Here is a 17579-nt window from a genome sequence, read left to right as displayed (position 1 = left end):
GGGAGAGCACATGATGAACTGGGAGTGGGGAGAGGACATGACATAATGAATTGGGGCAGAGGGGGCATGTAAATATAATGAATCGGGGGTGCGTGAGATACAGAGTGAGGGACGCTGAGGATGACGGAGTGTGACTGGTAATGAAATGGGGGAAAGAGTACAGGTTCTAATTAATTTATATATTTCTTAGGTGGTGGCCCTGCATAATCACTTATTACTCCATACAGGGCCGCCATCAGGACATTACTGCCCTTACTGCTGTATGGGGCCTGGTGACCAGAAGCAAAGAGCAGGGGGCTGACCTGGGGCCCCCCCTCTTGTGCTTCTGCTCACTGGGCCCCGGGGTCTCACGTGCAGGCATGCTGCTGTTGAGCCTTGGAGCTCTCACGGCCGTCAGTTCCAAGGGAGTCACTCCTCCACTTCAAGTGACGCACTGGAGATGGCGCGTACACGATGACGTCATCGCGTACTGCCGTCATATACCAGCACCACCAGCATGCCAGTTTAGAAGTTGAGCTGCAGGGGATCGTATGAGAGGTAAGTATGAAAACTTTTTTTTTTTAATAGAATTAATTAAATGTTCTTGGGGAGTGGGGAGAGCACATGGTGAACTGGGAGTGGGGGTGGGAGAGCACATGATGAATTGGGAGTGGGCGGAACAAATGAATTCAGTGTGGGGGTGGGGGAAAGAGAGGACATGACATAATGAATTGGTGCGGAGGGGGCATGTAAATATAATGAATTAGAGGAGCGCAAGATACACAGTGGGGGGCGCTGAGGATAACAGAGTGTGACTGGTAATGAATTGGGGGAAAGAGTGCAGGTGCTAATTAATTTATATATTTATTAGGTGGGGAAAGTGGCTATTTATAGTTAGTGGGGGAGCACTGGTGGAGTACAATTTGTGTTTTGAATGGTGGGTTGCATAATAACTACTTATATATTAATGGTGAGTGCAGGTCTGTATTCAGCTGTGTAGTGTAGAAATTGGGGAATGTGGTCTATATAACTGTATGTTATTTTATGCAGAGTCCTGGCTGGAAGAAGTGATGGTGGTCTGCGCTGGAAGGAGAAAAACGAAGATGAAGGACATCAACTAGAGACGTCAATGGTGAGTCAATGTGTAAGGCCATGGCTCCACTATCAGTATTTGGTCCGTATTTTTCTCAGGAGTGAGTGATAAATGCAGAATTGGTGCATTTGTTTCTATTATACATTTGGACTGATTGTTCCTCACCTGGTTTTGGCTCCCGTGTCCTGAGAAAAAATACTGACCGAATACTGACCATATACTGATAGTGGGGCTGTGGCTTAACACTATAGTGCTGCACACTATATCCTATGTACAGAACTCCTGTGTTTAATGTCACTGGTGATTACTGTTTTACCTGTACACTACATACAGAGCTCCAATGTATAATGTCACTGCTGATCACTGCATTACCTGTACACTGACACTATATACAGAACTCCTGTGTATAATGTCACCCCTGATCCCTGTATTACCTGTACACTAACACTATATACAGAGTTCCTGTGTATAATGTCACTGGTACACTATATTACTATGTACAGAGATCCTGTATATAATGGAACTTATGGTAACATTAGTATTGCGTTTTTTTTATTATTGATCAGTATTGTAGTATTTGGTCACTATGTGGTGGTAATATGTGGTCCGGCCATAGTGTAGTGGTATTTGTTCCTTGTATGTTGTATTATTCGGTCACTATGTGGTGGTAATATGTGGTCTAGTCATGGTGTTTCAGGATATGTTCCTTGTATGGTATTATTCGGTCACTATGTAGTGGTAATGTGTGGTCTGGTCATGGTGTGGCAGTATTTGTTCCTTGTATGTGGTACTATTGGTCATTTTAAAAAATGTATGTGACACATTCCTTTAAAGAAAAATAAATAAAAATATACTTAAAAAGAGTATTGAATATTTTAAGAAATGTTTAATAGGTTTCAGTAGAGTAGGGCCCAGCCAGAAGAGTCTACCGTGTTGTGGGGGCGGAGCTGGGGTGGAGGCAGAGCTGTGGTGGGTGGAGCCTGGGCGGAGTATCAAGGGGGCCCGAAAATTTTGCCAGTATGGGGCCCTGAAATTCCTGGTGGCAGCCCTGACTCTATATACTGTATCTCTTATTTTTACAGACTGCTCCACCATGCTGACTAGAGATGAGCGTTGTTCTACTCGAACTGTTCGCCAATCTCAAATTCGAGCTGTTTTGGGCGGTGTTCGAGCCGTTCGGCGAACACGAACAATTTGAGAAAAATTCGGCTGTTCGAGGTTATGTTCGATAACTGTTCGTGCACCAAAATCATAACTGGATTTTTTCTCAGTAATGCTGAATATTAATGTTAATACGCAGTTTGAGTGTACAGCGGGGTGGGGGGAGGGGCAGGGGATGGATCTCTGCAGGAACAATGAAGATCTCCATTTTTTTTTCTCTTTCCCGCATTTGCAGTGGGGAGGTGCAATCTGTCAGCCTATCAGCAGCGCACACACGGAGCGAAGTGCTTTTTTTCACACAAGCAAAGGCATGTGTCATTGGCAGTGTATGTCACATGTCCTTGCCCTATAAGACCAAGCCATTTTCCCCGTCGCCACCATTTTCTCACTGCTGCAGCTGCGTGTTAGACGGCACCGCTGTTGCTGTGTGCGCTATACCTTGTTAATTTCAAGCCAATTTTCGCACAAATCTACAGATAGCTTGGGAGTAGGGAATAGTTGTGATTGCAGTCCTTTTAAGGACTAGGTTACAGCATTTCCTACGACTTTTATCAGGCAGGTCTGTGCTCTTAAATAGATAGATTGTGGGAGTAAAGACTAATTGTAATTGGAGTCCTTTTCAGGACTAGGTTACATCAGTTCCTATCAGTTTTTGCCAGGCAGGTCTGTGCCAGTGCTGTGCAAGTTTTTTTCACAGCATTTGGCTGAATCTAGCAAAGCTAATCCTTTTTGGCCTATTGCAGAGTGTGTTAGTCAGTGGAGTAGCCTATCTGTGTTGCAAGATATACCACCTGTGTATAGAATACCAATTTTTTTACTGCACCTAGTGAAGTAAAATCTTTTGGGCATAGCATCATTCTATTAGTCCATCTATACTGACCTCCATCAGGTTGCAAATTGAATATAATTTTTTTCTGCATCTAGCTCTGAAAAAATATTGGGCTTCTAGGTGTGTGTGGGACTTGTTCTATTAATCCATCTATACAGACCTCCATCAGGTTGCAAACTGAATATATTTTTTTCTGCATCTACCTCTGAAAAAATATTGGGCTTCTAGCTGTGTGTGGGACTTGTTCTATTAATCCATCTATACAGACCTCCATCAGGTTGCAAACTGAATATATTTTTTTCTGCATCTACCTCTGAAAAAATATTGGGCTTCTAGCTGTGTGTGGGACTTGTTCTATTAATCCATCTATACAGACCTCCATCAGGTTGCAAACTGAATATATTTTTTTCTGCATCTACCTCTGAAAAAATATTGGGCTTCTAGCTGTGTGTGGGACTTGTTGTATTAGTCCATCTATACTGACCTCCATCAGGTTGCAAACTGAATATATTTTTTTCTACATCTACCTCTGAAAAAATATTGGGCTTCTAGCTGTGTGTGGGACTTGTTCTATTAATCCATCTATACAGACCTCCATCAGGTTGCAAACTGAATATATTTTTTTCTGCATCTACCTCTGAAAAAATATTGGGCTTCTAGCTGTGTGTGGGACTTGTTGTATTAGTCCATCTATACTGACCTCCATCAGGTTGCAAACTGAATATATTTTTTTCTGCATCTACCTCTGAAAAAATATTGGGCTTCTAGCTGTGTGTGGGACTTGTTGTATTAGTCCATCTATACTGACCTCCATCAGGTTGCAAACTGAATATATTTTTTTCTGCATCTACCTCTGAAAAAATATTGGGCTTCTAGCTGTGTGTGGGACTTGTTCTATTAATCCATCTATACAGACCTCCATCAGGTTGCAAACTGAATATATTTTTTTCTGCATCTACCTCTGAAAAAATATTGGGCTTCTAGCTGTGTGTGGGACTTGTTCTATTAATCCATCTATACAGACCTCCATCAGGTTGCAAACTGAATATATTTTTTTCTGCATCTACCTCTGAAAAAATATTGGGCTTCTAGCTGTGTGTGGGACTTGTTCTATTAATCCATCTATACAGACCTCCATCAGGTTGCAAATTGAATATAATTTTTTTCTGCATCTAACCCAGCCAATAGTTTTGGCCTAATACCACAGTTTGGCCACTCAGCTCTGCTCGGTTCCCATCCATTGTTTTTTTGTGCAAACAACTCCAGAGTTGTGAATTAGTTAACCACCAAAATGAGTGGAAAAAGGCCTGCTGCTGGTGGAAAGGGGAATAGGCGTGTTGGGAAGGGGAAAAAAGGTTGTGTCCGTGGGGTAGGTGTTAAAGCAACAGTAACATCTGCAGAAGAAAGACCATCTTCCAGCCAAACTAAAATGTCTACTTCTTTTAGCGGACAATGTGATAAGATCCCTTTCTTACGGCCACGCCAATCGCTACAAATTCCAGATGAGGCACAAAAACAGCAGGTGCTTCAACGGATATCAAGTGCTCCTTTAAGTGGGCTCTCCTCCACATCAACTTCAACATCACAAATACTCCAGTCCTCAAAGGTGTCACCCCAATCGCACTTGCTTCCTCACAGCTCCCAAATCTCCAGCTGCCCGTCTGAGTATGAGGTAGAACAGATGGTTGAGTCTGCAGAGCTGTTTACTCATACTATAGCCTGGGAATCAGAGGTCGACTCCAGCGCTTCTGTGAATCCAGACGAGGAAATGATCTGCACTGATGCCCAGAATCTTTATGAGTCGGATCCAGGACCAGACGCAGAAGGTTCTGACCATAATGTAGACCCTCATTCCCAAACTGTAACTCCTGTTGGTGGAGACAATGAGGAAGACGATGATAAGACTCAAATACCTGATTGGAGCGACAACTTTAGTTTTTTGTCAGGGCAGGAACAGGTTGGCTCTGAGGACGACGGGTGTGATAACGCACAGGGTGATTGATGATGATGAGGTTGGAGATCCCACTTACTGTCAACCCACAGTCAGCCAAGAGATGAGGTCAGCAGAGGAGGTGGAGGAAGATGCTAGTGACGACGAGGTCAGGTTGCGCCTTCCTGGACAGAGACGTAGTACTGGAAGCACGTCAACAACTGCATCCTCAAACACAACTCTGCCTCTCACCACAAGTCGTGGTGGCTCTTCAGGTCGCATGGGTGCTAAGCCTTGCATAGCCTGGGCATTTTTTTATGTTATCTGTAACATTTGTCAGCAAAAGCTAAGTAGAGGCCAAAAAATACATAGTTTGAGTACTTCATGCATGAACCGGCACATGGACATGAAGCATAAGTTGCAGTGGGAAGCTCAGTGTGCTACAATGCGGCCTAGCCGGCCGGGCCAACCACCGTCTGCCATATCTTGTGCATCCGCGGCCTCTTCATCCTCTGTGACTGGGGGGACAGCAGTCACACCTGTTTTGGGGCGCAGACCTGCCACCTCTTTACCCGCAACAGCCAGCATGATTGGCAGGTCATCATTTTCTTTGGAGGTGGTAACACCAGCTGGTGTTGAGCGCTGTCCGACATCGATAGCACCACCTTTGGATCAAGGCAACCTAACATGTCCGCCTGCATCTTCCTCACAGACCGGCAGTTTGCCAGGGACACCCTTATCAACCCCGTCTAAGCACAATAGCCAGCCCTCGGTCCCTCAGATGTGGACAAGTAAAAGACCATTTCCTCCTAGCCATGAGAAAGCTAAGAGGTTGAATTTCACCATCTGCAAGCTCTTGGCTACAGAAATGCTGCCTTTCCGCCTGGTGGACACAGAGGATTTTCGAGACCTTATGTCCGTCGCAGTGCCCCAGTACCAGATGCCCAGTCGGCACTACTTCTCAAAGAAAGGTGTGCCTGCGCTCCACCAGCATGTCGCACACAACATCACCGCTTCTTTGAGAAACTCTGTGTGTGACAGGGTGCATTTCACCACAGACACTTGGACGAGTAGGCATGGACAGGGGCGTTACATGTCGCTGACTGGGCACTGGGTAACTATGGTGACAGCAGGACAAGGGGCTGCTGTCCAAGTCTTGCCATCCCCACGAGTTGTGCGTCAATCCTCTTTATGTCAAAGTTCCTCCACTGCTTCTGCCTCCTCAACCTCCTCTCGGTCTTCCACCTGCACCCAAAGCCTGTCTGGTCATGCCACAAGCTTTCTAACTGCGCAGAAGGGATCCTGCACACCTCCTTACTATGCTGGCAGTAGGGCTCAACGTCATCAGGCGGTTTTTACATTGAAATGTCTGGGAAATGTGAGTCACACAGCTGAGGAGTTGTGGTCAGCTCTGGAGAACCAATTTCATGAATGGTTGTCTCCACTGGACCTGAAACCAGGGAAGGCCGTGTGCGACAATGCTGCAAACCTGGGTGCGGCCCTTCGCCGGGGCAATGTCACACACGTGCCTTGTATGGCTCACGTGTTGAACCTGGTTGTCCAGCAATTTTTAGCCTACTATCCCAGACTAGATGGCCTTCTGCAGAGGGCACGGTCGCTGTGTGCTCACTTCCGCCGTTCGCATCCTGCAGCTCAGCGACTTACATCTCTACAGAAGTCGTTGGGCCTGCCACTTCACCGGCTAAAATGCGATGTGCCTACCCGGTGGAATTCAACTCTGCACATGTTGCAGCGACTGTGGCAGCACCGACAAGCCCTGGTGCAATACGTTCTGACGTATAGCCTGGGCCAACGAGATTCAGAGGTGGGGCAAATCACGCTGGAGGAGTGGTCTCAGATCAGGGACCTATGCACCCTTCTGCACAGTTTTGAAATGGCGACGAAGATGTTTAGTGCTGACGATGCCATTATCAGCATGACTATTCCGGTGATTTACATGCTGGAGCACATGTTAAACAGAATTCGGAGTCAGGTGGTGGCACAAGAGGAGGTGGAGGAAGTAGAGGAGGAGGAGTTGTATGCGGAAGGGCTAACATCTGCAAGGTCCAGACGGTCGGCAGCACCAAGGCGGCAGGCATGTGAGGGTGGGGGAGATGGTTTTACCAGGGCGCATGGTAGCAGCCAAACTAGTGAGGAAGGTGCAGGAGCCCAGGAAGAAGTGGAGGACGAACTGATGGAAGACTCATCAGATGAGGGAGACCTTGATCACATTTCTGTTGTGCGAGGTTGGGGGGAGAGGACAGAGGAAGGAAGCATGATTGTTACCTCGCCACCAACACAACAGGGACTTGGTGCTCCTGGATGCGCAACACACATGAGTGCCTTCTTGCTGCACTACCTGCAACATGACCCTCGAATTGTGAGAATTAGAAATAATCCTGACTACTGGGTTGCCACACTGTTAGATCCCCGGTACAAAAGTAAATTTGCAGAAATTATTCCTGCCATAGAAAGGGATGCACGCATGCAGGAGTATCAGCAGAGACTGTTGCAGAATCTTACATGTGCTTTTCCACAAAATACCAGTGGTGCACGTAGTGAATCTCACAGTTCCAACTTGCCAACCGTGGGACCGTCAAGTGTTCAGCACTCAAACCGTAACAGAACCACAGTATCTGCTGGTAACATCAATTTTGCGGAATCATTTCACCACTTTTTTAGCCCATCCTTTGCAAGGCCACAGGAGACAAGAAGTCTGATACATAGTCAACGCCTAGAGACGATGGTACAGGAGTATCTCCAAGTAAACATTGAAGCCACGACTGTGTCACTGGACCCTTGCTCTTTTTGGGCTTCCAATCTGGATAAATGGCCGGAGCTAGCCACTTACGCCTTGGAGATCTTGTCATGCCCCGCAGCCAGCGTTCTGTCTGAACGTGTGTTCAGCGCTGCTGGTGGTGTGCTGACAGATAAGCGCACGCGGCTCTCCACTGATAATGTAGACAGACTCACGTTCATAAAGATGAACAAATCATGGATCCGAAACGACTTTTCTACCCCTGTGTCATCCTGGGGAGAGTAAAAGCTTGATGATTGGTTAAAATCACCCTACCAACCGTTTTAAGCTTTCAAATTACTAATCATGTTTATCTGTATCTTGGCTGGAAAATAATTTGGGCTTTGTAGCAGTGTGCAGCACTGATCCTATTAGGCCATCTATACTAAAGCTTCACCAGATTTAAAATTAATAATAATTTTTAGCTGCATCTAGCCCGGAAAATAATTTTGGGGCTCCGAGATGCGCAAGACACATAAGTGCCTTCTTGCTGCACTACCTGCAGCATGACCCTCATATTGTCAGAATTCGAAGTAATCATGACTACTGGGTTGCCACACTCTTAGATCCCCCAAACTTTTCGATCAACCTTTTCATTTTAATAAAGACCAAAAAAATGGTGATTTTTGAAATTATAAGCATTAGCAGGTTGTTAGAAACTGAAATCAAGCAGTTTTCAACTCAAAACTTTATTCTAGGTGATGTTACATTTTCACATAGGACCCCTTGTTCGAAAGGAGCTTCTGAACTCTCTTGTCCATTGAATTTGTCAGGTTTTGGATGGTTTCTGCTTCAATTGTTTTGCATGAGGACAGAATACCCTCCCAGAGCTGTTGCTTAGATGTGAACTGCCTCCCGCCATCATAGACACTCCTTTTAATGATGCTCCAAAGGTTCTGAATGGGGTACAGGTCAGGGGAGCATGGGGGTCACACCATAAGTTTGTCCCCTTTTATGCCCATATCAGCCAGAGATGCAGATGTTTTATGTGCAGCATGAGATGGTGCATTATCATGCAGAAAAATGATCTTGCTGTGAAATACACGGTTCTTCTTCTTGAACCATGGCAGGAAGTGCTGTTTGAGAAAATCCACATACATTATGGAGTTCATCTTTAGCGCCTTCAGGGATCCTAAAGGGGCCGACAATCTCTCTCCCCATGATTCCAGCCCAAAACATTACTCCACCTCCTCCTTGTTGGCGCTGTAGCCGTGTTTGCGTGGGATGTCCATCAACCAGCCATCCTCCACTCCATCCATCTGGACCATCGAGCGCTGCACGCCACTCATCCGTGAACAAAACAGTTTTGAAATCAGTCTTCATGTAATGTTTGGCCCACTGGAGCCGTTTCTGCTTGTGTGAAGTGGATAGAGGAGGTCGACAGGATGGCGTATGCACAGCTGCAAACCTCTGAAGGACCCTGCATCTTGTTGTTCGGGGGACGTTGGAGGCACAAGCAGCTTCAAAAACTTGTCTGCTGCTATGACAAGGCTTTTTTGCCGCTGCTCTTTCAACCTGACGTAATTGCCTGTAGGAAAGAGTCCTCAATTTGCCCTTATCAGCACGCACACGTGTGTACTGTGAATCAGCTACATACTTCTTGATTGCCAAGACACTTCATCCTGATCATCGCACAATGTTGATTGTAGTCATGCCTTGACCTAAACACTCCACAATTTGTTGCTTCTCAGCAGCCGACACATCCTTTTTCTTTCCCATTTTGGCAGAAAATGTAGGCTGCTTAATAATGTGAGACAGCCTTCTTAAGTAGTCTTGCCTTTCATTGGACACACCTGCCAAACTAATTAGCACAGGTGTCTGCAATTGCTTACAGTGATATAAAGAGCCCTGACACACATCACCATCAATGAGTTTAACTGACAAACAAACAAATTCTTCCCTTATCACTCCTAAACACTTTTTGCATAATAATTTGGAACGCAGTGTACATGTGCTTTTCCACAAAACACCAGTGGTTCACGTAGTGAATCTTACAGTTCTAACTTGCCAACCGTGGTCTGAATGGAGTTGTTCAATAAAGGGCCCAAAATTAAGATAACATAGATGGGAGAGGTCTCTATGAATAGGAATTCCTAAGTATTTGATACCCTGTGAGGGCCAGGCAAAGGGAAAGTTGGACTGGATGGAATCCTATATGGATTTGGGGAGGGAGACATCGAGGGCCTCAGACTTCGCTGCATTGATTTTAAAATTTGACCATGTAACAAAGTGATCTATTTCAGCCATAACAGCATGGATGGATATATGTGATTGAGTGATATATACTAGGACATCATCAGCAAATAGAGAGCACTTGTACTCGGTGCCTCCCACCTCAATCCACCTAATATTGGGGTTATGGCGAATTGATGAGAGCAGGTGCTCCGTCACTAGGATGTATAAGAGAGGGGACAGAGGACATCCCTGCCTTGTCCCATTGGTGATTGTGAAAGGTGATGAAAATGTTCTGATGCACCCCCTGGGCCTTGGGACACCCGGAGCCGGACCCTTTTTGGTGGATGCTGGTGGTTGTAGTCTTCGTGGCGGCGACCCGGTTCCATGGCTCAAGGTGGTCAAACCAGTGGCGGAACTATTTATGTGGTTTTGATGTTTAAATGTCCGACTACGCCACCCGTGGATTGCGGTCAGAGTGAACCGCCGCTGCAGGGCAGACCGCTGAGGCTGGTGTTGTGGGTGCAGCAGAGCGTAGCATAACTCCCCACGGGAGGAGTATAGCCTCAGGGCAGTGTATGCGGAGGATGAGGGTGATGGTGCAGGGCAGCAGCAGTAACGACACGGAGTCAGTGATGCAGTCCAGGGCCTTTACTCACAGTTCTTATTATCCAGACCACGTCTGCAGGTAACGGCTGCCCACGTCGTACTGTGCTCACCAGGTGAGGGGCTCAGACAACTCCCAGATAACTTTGGAGCGCTTCACAGGACCCCCTTTGTGTGTCCTTTGTCTGGCCTTTCTTACCAACCCTTCTGTCCGGCTGCCTCGGGCCTCCTCTTGGTAAACTTGGCGCCAGTTTCCCTGACCCTATGTGGTGCCTTCCTAGCGGGTGTAGCGAGGGGCTGCGCCACATAAAATGTCACAGCCTCCGGTTTCTAGCTGAGGGTCGTTTCCTGCCTCCACTAGTTTCGGGGACCGGTCTCCCCCTTTGGCCTGACCCCTCCACGCAGGTGGATTCGGGCGTGCGGTGGCGACTCGCCCGTCCGCACCCCTGGGATCCCTTCATTCCTCGTTCCTGGAGCCTTCTCCGCTCCTCTTCCTTCCTTCTCCCTCTTCCAGGCCTGGGCCTCTGTTACTAGGCCCGCCTCCGGAGCAGAGCTCATGCAGAGCCCCTGCTCCCTGCCACTTCTGCTCAGACTTCTCTGCACTGAACTAAGATGGTGCCCACCTTTTATACTCCCTTCTCAATGCACCCAGGAACTGCTTCCTCCCTGCTCCTGCACTACAGGGTTCCCCTTCCTCAGTGTTCCCTCCCCCCACTCCAGCCAGGGACAGGGACTGTCGTGCCCATCTCAGAGGCATATTGGTCGCCCTGCCCCACGGCAATGTGGTGTAATGCATGCAGGTGTCGGGTCCTGATCCACACTCCATCCTTACCTGAGAGTGAGATATCACACCTCTGGGTGAGGTGCAATACCTCTGTAGCAACCAAGCCCTCAGAGTGCTACAGTTCCATTTATCTTCAGCCTAGGTGACGTATTGTGATACAGGGCCGTGATTTTGGCTATAAAAGGGTCCCCTAGACCCCTACCCCAAGCTTTTTAAGAGAATCATATATGGCGTGCCAGGAGACTCTATGGAATGCTTTCTCAGCATCCAACGAGAGTATCTAATTACAAATTTTTAACTGCATCTAGCCCAGGAAATACTTTGTGCCTAGTAGCAGTGTCTGCTAGTCAGCGGATTATCCCGGCTGTTAAGCAAGCTACACCACCTGTAGTTTAAACACTTAATTTTTTCAAAGGAAATGCTTCGGGACCATGGGATACTCAGTGAAGAGCATCAGGAGGCACCCCAAGGCATAGGGGCTGGGACTGGCAGTAGGATGCCTTGCGGTGGACAGCCGAGCTCGATCCTTATAAAAGCTTTTTAACTGCAGCAGCTTTAGTGGACGCTACTGGAGCTGGAATTACGCGGCTGCTGGCATGAGACTTGCCCTCCAATAGATCCTTGTAAATGGATTTAAAGTGTATTCATTCAAATTAGAGAGACAATTTAAATTAAAAAGCTTAGAGCTGCCTCCACCACAGGGGGGCTCGCTCGACCCACCAGCGGACAGGCACCAGTATTGGGAGAGGGGGGCTGGCCATCAGGGTTCACCGCAGCTCTGGCACAAACCCGGCGACACGGAGGTGGCACGGGCAGGAGCGGACTGGCCGTGTCGGCTTCTCACTTTTTGGATTTTAGAAGGGCATGACATGCCTATATCTGTGTCTCCCCCTCCTTTTACTCCTCCACCTCTTTTATTTTCGCATGACTATATGTACTTGTCACTTTTCCATGTGTTAGTTATGTCTTCTGAGCAGTTTGTCAGCTTTTGGACACCTTTGAAGGTGTTTTCTATGTGTTTCTATGTGTTTTTGTTTGCCTGCCATTGGTTTTAACGGTGTTCGAAGGTGTTCGACGAACAGTTCGACGAACAGTTCGGCGAACACACGGGTGTTCGACGAACCGAACCGAACTCGAACACTACGGGGGTGGCTCAACACTAATGCTGACCCCCTCTTTACACTGACTGCTCTACCATATCCCTCCTTTTTCACACCTATGAAGTTGAGGGCAGCTGAGCCTGGTGGCAATTGCCTGTTGAAGACGATGAAGTCCTATGGGCACCCTGCCTGTTCCGTCCTGCTAATTACTCACAGGGCACATGCATTGCCTGACATGACACCCTTCCTCTTGCCTACAACCCTGATTTACGGCAATATTTTTATACGTTTTGACATGCTTTGTTTTATTTTAAGCATGATCCTTTTCATTAGACCACTTTCACTTGTGGAGTAAGGCACATTAGATGTACATAAATGTGGTGCAAAGCATGTATGACATTTTATGTGGTGCAAATGGAGGCTAAATTCTGATACATTCATCATAGTTTTGGTCAAATGTGGTGTCATTTATTTTATTCTAAAGGTACTTCTAGGGGTTTACCACTAAATGCATTCATGACCTATTCACAGGATAGATAATGAATGTATGCCAGCTAGGAGTCCGACTACTGAAACCCCTACTAATACTGAAAATAGGGGTCTGAGAGTTTCATCTGTCAATGGAGTAATAGTGCGCATGTGGGCCACCGCTATTGACGCGCCCCCTGGGCCATGGGGTACTCAGTAGCCGGGCCAGTCGGTGCTGGGGATGTCACGGTGGCTGTGACCCGGTCCGTGACCCAGGGAGGTCAATTAAAGTAAAAGGGGAATAAAGTTTTTGGAGATAATGTTCGTGACGGTATGCAGCTATATGGGGCCGCCGCTGCGGTGCAGATCCTCTGGAGCTGATGGTGACACAGCAGAGTTGGTTCAGCTCTCCACAGGCAGAGCTAGGCTCCAGGGCAGTATATGAAGAATTGTGGAGGTAGATGTTGTTGGTGCGGTGTAATGCAGGGCTGAGGGCGCAGATAATGACCAGATAACAAATTAATGGCGGTTTCCTCTAGCTTTACTTGCGGTTTGTCAGAGCAGACCGGGGCATGGGTACTAGCTGGTAGTGAAGGTCTGGGCAGGCTAGAAGCAGGTTGGGGATCCACCTCGCCAGGTGGAGTTGGCCTTCCCTCTGCGCTATTCTCTTTGGCCCTGTTGCTTGAAGCTATGCTGCGGTGCTCGTTCCTGAGCAAAACATCTATTCCTCACCTGTATGGCAGGCAGCTCAGGCCTTCTTGAAGTGTCGCTCCCTCGTTGCGGCGCTGGGCCCTAGGATGCTGCTGAGCCGCCGGGCGTCCTGCCCTCCGGATTTAGCTGCCGGGCCTTCAGTGCCTGCACAACCACAGACTCCAGTGTCCGGTTCCCTTGCGCTTCTCTCTGGGGTGAGCTTGTCCACAGCTCCCTTGCCCAGGTCCTTCCTCGTCGCTCTCCTGTCTCCAACTCTCTTCGACTAACTCCCCCTAACCCCGCCGCCAGATTCCAGTTTAAAGGGGAGGAGCTCCCCTTGCTGGTCTGGAGCCAGGAAAGTGTTGGATGCTGGTATGCCTGATTAGGGGACACCTCCTTGCTTCTAGGCATGGCATCACCCCCTTTGAGGGAGGCAATCCCAATGTGGCAACCGGACTCCTGGGGTACCACACTATATTCATGGCATAGGTGCAGTGGTCACATATGCGCACTCTCTCTCCCATAGACACAGAGTAAATAGCATGGTGCTTATCCATACACCCTCGCACTCTATTCAGACAGGTGGCTCTAGAACCCCCCATTCTTGAGGTTGGGAAGGGTCATAGTGCAAGGACCATACATTTATAACCTATCCTGTGAATATCTTATATATGGAATTAATGGGAAACCCCTGTGAGAGGCACAGTCCAGCATTTGGACTCCACTTTGGTGAAAGTGGAATACCCCTTTAGAGTTATATTTTCATGTCTCTTAGGCACCATTAGATTTTGCCAGTTCAATCGATGATTGGAAACAACAATGTTGATTCCAAAGAATGGTTACCATGTGTAAGTGTAGCGCCCCGAGGGTTCGGCCGCTACAGGGGTATTGCACCTCTGCCAGAGGTGTGGTATTCCACTCCCAGGTAAGGATGGAGTATGGACCTGGGCTCAGTTAGCTGCATACAGCACACACACCGCATTTCCGAGGGACAGCTCAACGGTGCTCCCACTAGACAGAAGTGCAGGCACGACCGACTATGTCCCTGACTGGAGTGGGGAGGGGGGTGGAACACCCAGTGCTGTAGGGGCAGATAGGGGTTGGTTCCTGAGCGTAGGTAGGAGCCCATTGGTTGCTGGTCACCTGGGCTCATGGTCAGAGGGAGGTATAAAAGGTGGGCACCATCTTAGCTCTGGGAGAAGTTCAGTTCAGTCTGTGCAGAGAGAGGAGAAGACAGGGAGCAGAGGCTCTGTAGGAGCTCTGCTCAGAGGCAGGCCTAGAGAAAAGGCCGGAGCCTGAGAGGAGAAGGAGAAGTGGGCCTGGAGAAGAGGCCAAGGGAAGGAGGAGAAGACAGAACAGAAAAGGAGAAGAAGAGACAGAGAAACAGAAGGGCTCAGGAACAAGAAGGTGGAAGGGACCCTAAGAACCCACGAGAATCCAGGGTGCAGGGTCAGGCAGATTAAGGGTACCGGATCTCAAGTTGGTGGAGGAGAAACAACCCTCAGCCAAAGACCGGAGGCTGTGACCATTTATTGGTGCAGCACCTCATCAAACCTGCTAGGAAGGCACCATATAGGACAGCGGACCGTTTACCCGCACAAGTCCGCGGCAGCTGGACAAAAGTGGGTCACTGGTGAGGCAGGCCAGAGAAAGGATTGAAGGGGGTCCTGTGCCATGCTCCTGAACTGCCTGGGGGTTGACCGAGCCCTCACCTGGTGGACACTGCACGGCTTGGGTGGTCACTGCTTGCGCAGAAGTGACCCGGAGCACCTGAACTGTGAGTAAAAGACATTGGACTGCAGTACGTTGTCTGTGTGCTCTTTCGCTCCTCCAGCACTAACAGCACGGGGACTCTCACCACCATCACTCCCACCATCCACTACACTGCCCTGGGGCCGCACTCTTCCCGTGGGGAGTCACACCATCCCAGCTGCATACATCATCGGCCCCAGCGGTCTGCCCTGCAGCGGCGGTTCCTAATAACCGCAATCCACGGGTGGCGTAGTCGGACATTATCTAAGACATCTAAAAGACTGCCACTGGTCTGACCACCCTGAGCCACGGGACTGGGTCGCCACTACTACCCCCATCGTCTCCCTATTGCCCGGTTCCGAGTGCCCCACGGCCCAGGGGGCGAGTCATAAGCACGTCACAGAGCTGCTCTTTGTGTGACAAAGTTCCCAGAATATCTATTGATTCAAAAGAGGAACAATATTATCAAATGATTTTAGATGAACTCAGTTACTGACTTTTTGACGCACTCTCCGAAAGAGCAGCAAATAAACTACAGTCACTCTTATCACCCATGAAGGCGCCATAGAATGACACAGTCGTGTTGAAAAAGTAACGTTTCTATTGGGTTTAACATTTCCAAAGCAAATCAGTTGTGTGATGGAAGCTAATCGCAAAATGTACAATACATAATAAGTCAAAAATGTATTTTTTTAAAACTTTTATACTGAACTTTTTTTTGGAATGACATCCAACAGTAAGCTAATTAGAAGGTATCCCGCTGTCATGGCCCATTTAGACAGGTTGCTCCAGGCCATAAAGTGCCTGCCCTTTGGCTGTATACACTGATTGGCCGTTCTTTACTTGCCTGCTTACACAAGCCGATGAAACAATGATGGGGACAGAACGATTGCTAATACAATAATTCTGTCCACATAATGTATATAATCGGCAACACATCTCCTATTTACACATGGATGGCGATGTGCTGCCGAATTCATGCATAAAAATCATTGCACCTGACAAAAGAGTGTTTTTCATGTTCATTGGGTGACCGCTGGCCTTTTTAGACTGACAGATAATTGGATAATTGTTTGCAGGTTATTAATTCATCTGAATGGCCCATTAGGCAGTAGGTGTTCTGTTCCTCTGCAGCGCCACCACAGGGGAAATGAAAGATTACACAGTGTTTATGCAATCAAAGGGAGGACTACTACATATTTGGGACCATATGGCCAGATGTGCTGGGACCTTCAGAGCATTAGACGCTCTTTGCAGCTGTTCACTATTAGCTCAAACACAGGGAACTGATCCTTTATCAACCCAGAATTCTCTAATAAAGTATTTATTTAAAAATGAATTATAAAACAACAGATATACATATTTTATACCCAGAGAGGAACCTAATCTTAACACCATATGAAATGTTACCCAATAGAAATAAAATTCTAGTTTTGGTTATTTTCTATTCAGTAAATATAGCGTACCAGGACCATAAGGCTGCATTCACATGTTCGTGTTTCATGGTTTGTTTATGGACCACAATGTGCAGAACTAGCGTCCATTTCCTCACCAGACGTGACACCCATATACATGCCTGTGAGGCTGTTAGTTTGGGTCAGGAGACCCACAGTCAGTCCTGTTACTGCAGTCTGTGTAGATACCATGAAACACAGACATGTCAATGCAGCCTAAATCTTGCATTATACTATACTTACATTTCCTCTTTAGAATAGAAAAAGTTATCGCTATCCATAGGTATGAAATAATTGTGGGTCAAAACATATTCGATATACTGTAGATATTAGAATGTAGGCAGAACCTGTTAAAGGGAAAAAAACGCTACTAACCTACAGATATTGCGGTTAATCTGCAGGTTAATAGCGTCCTGAAGTCATGCGGAAACCGCACCGAAGACACGGCTATCCGAAGAAAAGAAACTTTATTCTACCCGGCAGCCTTGGGATTTCAGTCATTGAGGTGCAGCCGGCGCGGATTCAGCCACCACTTAGTACATATTGAGTGCCTGTGAACATGATCCTGCACTGACTGACAGCCTGCTCAGCAGTGCATCAGTACAGAGCCGGCTGTCAGTCAGTGCTGGGGTGCGTTTACAGCCACCGCTCACTAAATACTGAGGCCACTTGCGCCTCTATGACTGAAAGCCAGAGGCGGCCAGGAGGAATAAAATTAATTTCCTCCCAGTAGCCAGGCTTTCAGTGTGGCGGTTGCACGGCTT

The 17579-nt window shown here is 47.6% G+C and overlaps 1 protein-coding gene across 4 annotated transcripts in view; it reads left to right on the top strand.

The window, feature by feature from the left end:
- ANKEF1 (ankyrin repeat and EF-hand domain containing 1) overlaps positions 1 to 17579 on the top strand; it is a 135538-nt gene that overhangs the window by 64431 nt on the left and 53528 nt on the right. The window contains exon 2 of one of the 4 annotated variants that reach the window (XM_073672234.1): positions 1030 to 1111. The exons of the other annotated variants lie outside the window; for them this stretch is intronic. The gene's annotated coding sequence lies outside the window, so the exon portion shown is untranslated. The remainder of the gene's footprint in view (positions 1 to 1029; positions 1112 to 17579) is intronic. 4 annotated transcript variants of the gene reach the window in all.

Source organism: Phyllobates terribilis, unplaced genomic scaffold (assembly GCF_046119375.1).
Source record: "Phyllobates terribilis strain yellow unplaced genomic scaffold, ASM4611937v1 Scaffold_3__8_contigs__length_932513732, whole genome shotgun sequence".
Classification (NCBI taxonomy): domain Eukaryota; kingdom Metazoa; phylum Chordata; class Amphibia; order Anura; family Dendrobatidae; genus Phyllobates; species Phyllobates terribilis.
This window is presented reverse-complemented; position numbering and strand designations above follow the sequence as displayed.